Consider the following 8,829-nt stretch of genomic DNA (forward strand, 5'->3'; position numbering starts at 1 on the left):
ATAAAGTGACACTAACTCACAAAGGTGCACAAAATAAACTTTTCTGATAACTAAAAGTAATAATAGACATCTTGTGGTGTCTGTCCCTGAGGCAGGACTTTTACCCTTTAAAAGTAAGAGTAAGGATTCACTTTAGGTGCTGTAAAATGTGGTGGTGCTATAATAAAAGAAAAACTATTTATTGTGCTATATCTTTGTTTTACATTTAAGAATAAATCACATTTATTAATGATACCTAAAAATAAAGCAGTCCTTGAGTTCACCTAGTCTGCCTTTCTCTTGCAGCTGTAACATTTTAGACTTCATCCACATATGAAGAGGGGGGGGTCACTAGTATTTTTTTCCTACTTATTATACACAGACAGAAACACATACAGCCAGATGCCACCCGCATACCCGTGTTGCCAGGGAAACTGTCATTTTGCTTTTCTGTCACCTCTGGCTGAGTCAGTGAAGCACCAGGGAACGTGTGTGCGACAGGACAGGAGGTAAGGATCAGGAAAATTAGATTGCAGAGCTGCCTATAAACAGCAAAATAGATCCCTGTAGTGGGTTTTTTTGGCCGTAAGTCAGCAAAGCACAGACAGAACACAGTTTCTAAAATAATACTTTAACTGGGTGATACGGGGAAATGATGTGATAACATAGTTACCAGGGCAACCTGCACTATGCAAGTTATTGTAGAATGTTACACACAATGTATAAATCCTCCTTTATGGTTTGTCAACATTCTTTTACTTTTCACAATGCTGTAAATGTTCCTACTTTTCTTCTATCTTTGTGTCACAAAATGGACTCTCAAGTGGAGGCTGGCCTACATCATCATCAGCGGAAAAGGTCGAGTGCTCAGCCTGAAGGAATTGGTATATAAGAATCACCAACATATTAGAGATTGAGGTATAATTCACTGAATGGAAAGTCAGCCCACATTAAGAAATCAGGCTGAAATATAGCAGGCTCAAAGGAAATGTAACCGATAATTTAGAATGGGTTTGGTGGATTCATGATTCAGACTGATATAAAAACTTACAACACATTTTGTAATTATAAATGTACCTCTTTAGGTTGACAGTTTTTTTTCTGATTAGCTCCTGATTAACCAACCAAGGCTGTAGATTATGTTGAAGTCATATGTCCCAGCAAGACAAACAACATAAGGGAGGAATCGCAAAATCAATAATGGAATTTAAAAAAGGTATGAATGATTTTCTTACTGCTTTTGATATCCACAGTTACATTTAACTGAATGTTAATATGTGGATATCTTAATCGAGAGAATTGATGCAACTGTACTAGGTATGTCATGAAGGATATTTTCCTCTTTTCCCACTAAATGACAAAATTGGCAGCAGTTGCCACTTTGTTGTGCTATCCCTGGGACCAAAACTGGATGTGGGAAGCAGGTAGTGCTGTCCTGACGCGTTTCGACTGAAAAAGTCTTCAACTGGGGCATATCCTGATATGATAGGATTGGCCCAGTTGAAGACTTTTCAGTCGAAATGCGTCGGACCAGCACTCCCTGCTTCCCACATTGCTGTTTTTATATTTTTTGTGATCACTTTTATCCATTAGTGTTTGGCATTTTTTATCTCCAATAAACCAACATTGGTTGACCTGCGCCATGTGGAGCTTCCCTTTTTTCTTTTTCCCCCATGCTTGAGTGCTGATGACTACTTTCTGATTATCGCTATTGTGGACCGGTTCGGGGGTGGATGGGTTTGGAAACTTCACTTTGGAACCATCATCCCAGCTGCACAGATCAGAGTTCATGGTCACTACATCACAATCCAGCCTGGTACCATCACATCACTGGGGATCCAGTACCATTAGTCTATCAGACGTACTGCCGTATGGTAGGTGCGTCCATCTGTTTCGGTAAGAGTACCCACCCTCTCAACTGAATGTTTCCATATGTTTTCTGGTACAGTTTTGGTCCATTGTGACCACGTATCTCCTGCTTCAGTTGAGGATTGAAGAGAAAGTTCCATTGGACACTATACATGAGGACATTTGGTAATTGGATCATTCTAGTCCATAGTTATTATTTCACAGCATTTTTTGTACACAGGTTCTATATACTCTCACTTTATTTGTTTTGAGGTGATTTAGTTGTTTTTTAGCACTACACTATATGTTTGATCTCTTTTAACTCTGGCTCTGTATTCTTCTTTGTGGCAGCGCACATCATCTGAGGTGGAAAGCACTGGTGCTGTAGCCTTCCAAAGGTGCATCTTTGAGGCACTGGGTACATCACTAGTGCCTCACTGAACCAGGAAGTGGGAAAACAGAAAATGTTGACCTATTTAATATATAATGATTTCATAACAGTATGCAGAGCTGCATGCTGATCTGATTTTTGTGAAGGAGGGGAAAGGTTTGCCTAAAGTCTGGAGTATCTGGTTTGGGATTAGAGCAAATATCCTGGAACCTATCTTGCATTTTCTAGCTCTTACTCTACTGTGCCAACTATTTTTATGTTATAAACTTATTAATGTCTGGAACACACATTTTTAAAGGGACTACCACACTATTGGAGGCTCTACCTGATCTACCTGTTGTTATACCAAATATATATGTGACAGCTCTAATGATGTCACACAAGCTAGATTTTTAGGCTGTAAAATTTCAGTTTATACCATGTGGGTTTTAAACAATGCAATATTGTCAAGCTTTAACTCTGTTATGTATTTTGTGAAAGATTAAGATTCATGACAGATTTATGACTCATTTTTGATGCAACTTTCCTGTCCAACGCATCTTGATCAGTTGAATGCAATTGTTTTACCTTAGATAAGCCAACACTGGATCAGTTTGCAATGTATCATTACCCTTCATAGCATAAGTTGTTGTTTAGGGATGTATCAGTCTCTTTACTGGCATGACACTTATTATGTACATACCTGTGTATGTTATTTGTCAGCATTTCAATAAATTGTACACTATATTACCAAAAGTATTGGGACACCTGCCTTTACACGCACATGAACTTTAATGGCGTCCCAGTCTTTGTCCGTAAGGTTCAATATTGAGTTGGCCCACCCTTAACTCTTCTGGGAAGGCTGTCCACAAGGTTTAGGAGGTGTGTGTATGAAAATGTTTAACCATTCTTCCCGAAGTGCATTTGTGAGGTCAGGCACTGCTGTGGACAAGGAGGCCTGACTCGCAGTCTCCGCTCTAATTCATCCCAAAGGTGTTCTATCGGGTTGAGGTTAGCACTCTATGCAGGACAGTCAAGTTCCTCCACCCCAAACTCACTCATCCATGTCTTTATGGACCTTGCTTTGTGCACTGGTCCAAATCATTTGGTGGAGGGGGGATTATGGTGTGGGGTTGTTTTTCAGGGGTTGGGCTTGGCCCCTTAGTTCCAGTGAAAGGCACTTATAAGGCATCAGCATATCAAGACATTTTGGACAATTTCATGCTCCCAACTTTGTGGGAACAGTTTGGGGATGGCCCCTTCCTGTTCCAACATGACTGTGCACCAGTGCACAAGCAAGGTCCATATAGACATGAATGAGTGAGTTTGGGGTGGAGGAACTTGACTGGCCTGCACAAAATCCTGACCTCAACCCAATAGAACACCTTTGGGATGAACGAGCCAGGCCTTCTTGTGCAACATGAGTGCCTGACCTCACAAATGCGCTTCTGGAACAATGGTCAAAAATTCCCATGGACACACTCCTAAACCTCGTGGACAGCCTTCCCAGAAGAGTTGAAGCTGTTATAGCTGCAAAGAGTGGGCCAACTCAATATTGAACCCTACGAACTAAGACTGGGATGCCATTAAAGTTAATGACTGTGTAAAGGCAGTTGTTCCAATACTTTTGGTAATATAGTATATTTAAACCCAAAAACATAATGAGAATCCATCCATGTAGGGCAAAGCAACTGGTTCATCTTAATTCAGACCTGCAGAAATGCAAGCTTTGAGTCGCTGATATGATTAGCCTATATGATGTCACATGGCATGAGTCACATCATGCGAGGAAGATTCAGTTGTTTTCTTCAACTCCTGGGGGTGAACCGTGAACGGAGCAGCAGCAAGTGACAAAAAGGCGAAACTAGGAACAAAATAAAAATACTTCACAAAGGCTAATGCAATTCTTTTTTACTTACAGTGCTCTACAAAACTGGGGGGGCTTATTTACTAATACTAGAGAGTGCAAAATCTGGTGCACCTGTGCTTGTTCAGCTTGTTCAATTAGGCTTTGGCAAAAAGAAAACCTAGAAGCTGATAGGATTCTCTGTAGAGCTGCACCCGATTTTGCACTCCAGTTTTAGTAAATCAATCCCTAAGTTTTGTTTTTTTTGAGCATTTAGTTGTACTTTCATTTCCACTAAGCTTATACAAAACATGGTAATTTCTTCTGAGTGTACAGAAATCTTCAATTGAATATAATTAGATATAGTTTCATGTGGCAAAATAGATAATTACTTAATTTGCAATTATTTTTTGTAAATACAAGAAAATTTAAACCACTATCCACAAGGGATTAGCTCTTGTCAGAGTTTCAGGACTCAGAGTTTAATAATTAAGGCCTGTATTGATTACTAAAGAAAGTTTTGGTGTGCACTAAAATCTTGGCTTGTCAACAGAAGGTACTAATTGGGCAACTCTGCTGGACAGTGATGAATTTACAAGATCTATGTTTGTTTTAACTGTGTAGGGATATCATTTATATACGTTTTATGTATTTACATTTTCAACAACATTGTGGAAATGAGAACAACTATAGTGCTTACAATTTTTACAATCACCTAGAAAGTCAGTGATTGCTTAGCTTTGTTGCTAACATTTGGCCGCTTTTCAAATACATACAATCATATGGTTAGTTGCATTTGTAAAAAGAAAAAAAATATATAATTCAATATAAAGGGACTTAAAGAGACACGTAAGGATGGACAGGTAGAGCTGTTCTTATGCATCCCTGAGTTCCCTGGACCCATGGCCACTTGATCACCACAAGGATGGGTAATCATCCTTACATGGAAAAGATATGTTTCTCGGATTTCCTAACCCCTTCATGATATTATGTAAACTGAATGCACAGCTAAGTCCCTCATCCTCACTTTGTGGGGCCAACCATTAATCCCTTCTCTGTTGCGGTGGTTACGCAAAGTAGACAATTTTTGTCTCTTAGAGGAACAGAGTATGTAGAGGCATACATTTCAAAAGGGGTCATAGGTCGTCATACCAAAATATGGGTCCACTGGTTCGAATTTAAATCCTCTTCAGTATATAAGGAAATGATTTTAGATTCTGCTGACTTGTAACCATTTAATTATTATCTACTAATGTGTTCCCCTATGCTAACTGTCGTAACTAAGGTCTACTCCACCTAATATCGGCCTTTAATTCTCTCCTTCCCTCCCACATTCCTCATCCTGCCCTCCCATTCCTCTCTTCTCCCTCTATTCTCACCTTCCCCTATTTAATTTCTCCCTTTTCTTTTTATTTTCTATTATCACATCCAATTTCCTCCCTCTTCTCTTCTATTCAGTGAAGTAATATTTATGTTTCTCTCCTCCATTTGACCCAAACCCAGGCATTGTTTGAAGTCTCTTAATTTGCCTTGAGATTTAGTGAACTTGCTGGTTCCTTTGAATTCTATTTCTCTTTTACCACATTTTTTTCCCCTTACAACCTGTTTACCATGTCCACCTTTTGTGTATTTCTGTGATCTTTTACTGTGTATCTTGCATATACACGAGGTAAACTGTTTATATGCTTTTTATGTACTATCTGCCGTTCAATAAACAGTTATTAAACAAAAAAGGAAAAAAAAATGTAAATTGAATGTGGTAAAAAGGATGCTTTCATATTTCTTGCTATTTTTAGTTCTTTAAAATAAAGCTGTCACAGTCTGGAAAACTAAAACAGAACATATGATGAAAAGAATGCATAACAGACATTACATACAGTGAAAACATTTTGTAAAAATGATCAGTAGATTTAGAGGTTTATACAGCTGATGCTATCTGCAGAAGGCGTGTGTGGCCTGTCATTTCTCTCCTCTAAAGTAACGTTGTAAATTTGCATGAATAATCACATATCTTGTCACAATATACAGTAACTGTATAATATTTTGTTTATAAAAGCTCTTTCTTTTATCATTAAAAAGTAGCCTCAGACCTTCAGAAAATTGACTTTCCTAGGCTAGGAAATGATGGCATCAGGAAATATTTCCCTATGTCTCCTCTGTCACAGTGATCACACTGCAAAATTGGTACCCTTTTTTAAATACTTTATTTTTAAAGCCTCATGTACATTAGACGCTTTTGTAGATGCTTCTAGGGTCATCTGGCATTTTTTTTTCCCTGACGCTAAACTCCCCTGCATGTTAGCCTATATGTCCTTGCACACATAGGCTTTTAGCAGCATTTAGTGGCAGGGGCTTTTAGTGGCAGAAAAAAAAACACTGCCAGTGTGTCAAGGAGCAGCAGAGTTTTGGCAGAAAAAATGCTTGACGCTTGTAAACACATCTAAACCCATGTTAGCATTACATAATTTAAATGGCCAGAAAGCATTAGACAATTTTTGAAGGATAAGGCATTTTTTCTGCCAAAATTCTGCTGCCAGGGGGAAGGGCTTCTAGGAGAGTTTGCAAAATGCCCTGTGTACATGAGGCCTAAAGCCGCATTCGGAAATTATACATTTTATGTCAGGCATAATGCTCATGATTAACATTAACAACCAAAAAGTTATTGAAAGGAATCAGCATGGTACATCAAGGTCATACAAAAAAGATGGTATGACAGACAGTGGTATCATCTGGATTGATCAAATGCATACATAGTAATGGAGCATAGTATAATAAGGGTGGGGTTTTGGAGGATGCCTTAAAGCTTATGTTGTATTTCAAAACCAGTGTGGTTTCAAGGGACATTTTTCATCACAGTGTACTTTGGCAGCCTATTTTTGGCTAAGAAATTGCAGACAGCAGCAGCATCCCAATCTAACTTTAATTGATTGATATTAGTTAAAAAATACTTTTTCATATGGCTTGACTGGTCGAAGTAGTAGCCGTAGTAGCCCCAGAATACCATATTTTTTTGGTCAGTATAAAGCTGGCATTGCTGCTGTGGCCTATTCCTCTTCTTCCACTAATCCTGCCAGAAACCTTGAAACTGGCTGTGACTAAATCTAGAAGAAGTACTGTATCTGAACACTCAGTTCCTGGCTTGTTGCAGAAGCAGCCACAATCAGGGGTTGCAGGGAAGATTATAGATATGTGCAGCTCACTTTTGGCTATCTATCTATCTATCTATCTATCTATCTATCTATCTATCTATCTATCTATCTATCTATCTATCTATCTATCTATCTATCTATTTATCTATCTATCTATCTACCTATTTATTTATCTCATCATTCTATTGATTCTAGCTTTCAACCCACTTGCCTTTCCCCAATATCTATATCCAGCCAACCCCCTTAAACTGTATGTTTTCTTCAGTGTGAAGCCATTTATATCTCTTGTTTTGTTTATAGGAGAAGGACTGTCAGTGGCAAAATGAATAAAAGAGTGGAGCAAGAGAAGGTGGGTTTAGAGTTTGATAGCGCTCTTGAGGTGGCCACACTCCAGACAGAGGACAGCAGCTATTCAGCAGCACAATCCTTCAAAGGGACAGGAGCTGGTGCTTTCTGCAAACTGGGACCCAGTGAGCAGCACAACGATAATGTATCAGACTGCACTTGGGTGGCAGGAAAGGAATAGAAGGACATCCCTAAGGGACAGGCAGAAGTGGAACAACAGTGACACAGTGGAAGTGAGAGCAGAGGGGGAAAATTTTTGAGAGAATTACCTACCATCTAAGGTCTGAGCCCTACTATATACAAACACTTTGCGATGCATTCTTCTCATATAATCTAATGTAGGGATGATCTAAATACTTGGTCCAAATGTATGTCACATTCGTCCACACACTGTAAGTTTAGGGCGTTCGGCGTGGAAGAAAGTGACAGCTTCTGGCTGTCAACACTTGCTATGGAAGCTCCTTAGAAAATAGGCATTTTGAATTTGACAGATTTGGATTCTATTGATTTGAATGAGGTTTAGGTTCTGCTTCCGAACGTCTTTCAACTTTACCAAAACCTGCTCAAACTGAACCCAGGGCAGTTTGGCTCATCCATAATCTAGTGTAAATTTCCTGGCCTGATTTATCACAGTGGCAAATTCCCAGCAGCAATTTATGTATTTGTGCTTTTACCTTTTTATTTAAATGTTCATATATAGTATTACTTTTTTCTGTATTAGTTCATTGATGAGGTGGTTAGACTGCAGAAGTTGAGAGTGAAGAAGAGGACAGGACCTGAAAAAGGCAGGCAGGGGAAGGCCGACAGAGATAATTTGTACTTTTATCATATTATACTAATCCAGTTTATGAAAAATTCCATATATGGCAGTTTTTGCATAGTTACATTAGTCTGGTATGGCCCAATGTAACTATGCATATACCATACCTGTAAGATCCCACTAGAAGTTGGATATCACTGTAATAGGGGTACAGCTAATGCGATTCGGGGGCGCACCCCCTTCCTCAGAGCTAGCCTAGCTCTGAGGAAGGGGGTGCGCCCCAGAAACATGTTAGCTGGAGTGTTTTTGCAAAGAAGAGTGGGCAAATATTGCCAAGTCAAGATGTGCCATGCTGATAGGCTCATACCCAAAAAGTCTGAGTGCTGTAATAAAATCAAAAGGTGCTTCAACAAAGTATTAGTTTAAGGGTGTGCACACTTATGCCATATTGTTTTTTTTTTTTTTTTTTTTTTACTTCCCTCCAACTAAAACATTTCAGTTTGTTGTTCAACTGAGTTGTACAGTTTATAGG

General features: G+C 39.0%; 1 long non-coding RNA gene across 1 annotated transcript; it reads left to right on the forward strand.

Moving 5' to 3' along the window:
* Window positions 1–357: 357 nt before the first annotated feature.
* Window positions 358–8,513, forward strand: LOC141129940 (uncharacterized). The gene is made up of 3 exons (XR_012241916.1): window positions 358–488; window positions 1,089–1,195; window positions 7,493–8,513. It is a non-coding gene; the product is annotated as an uncharacterized lncRNA (long non-coding RNA).
* Window positions 8,514–8,829: the final 316 nt, after the last annotated feature.

Source organism: Aquarana catesbeiana, linkage group LG02 (assembly GCF_042186555.1).
Source record: "Aquarana catesbeiana isolate 2022-GZ linkage group LG02, ASM4218655v1, whole genome shotgun sequence".
Classification (NCBI taxonomy): Eukaryota; Metazoa; Chordata; class Amphibia; order Anura; family Ranidae; genus Aquarana; species Aquarana catesbeiana.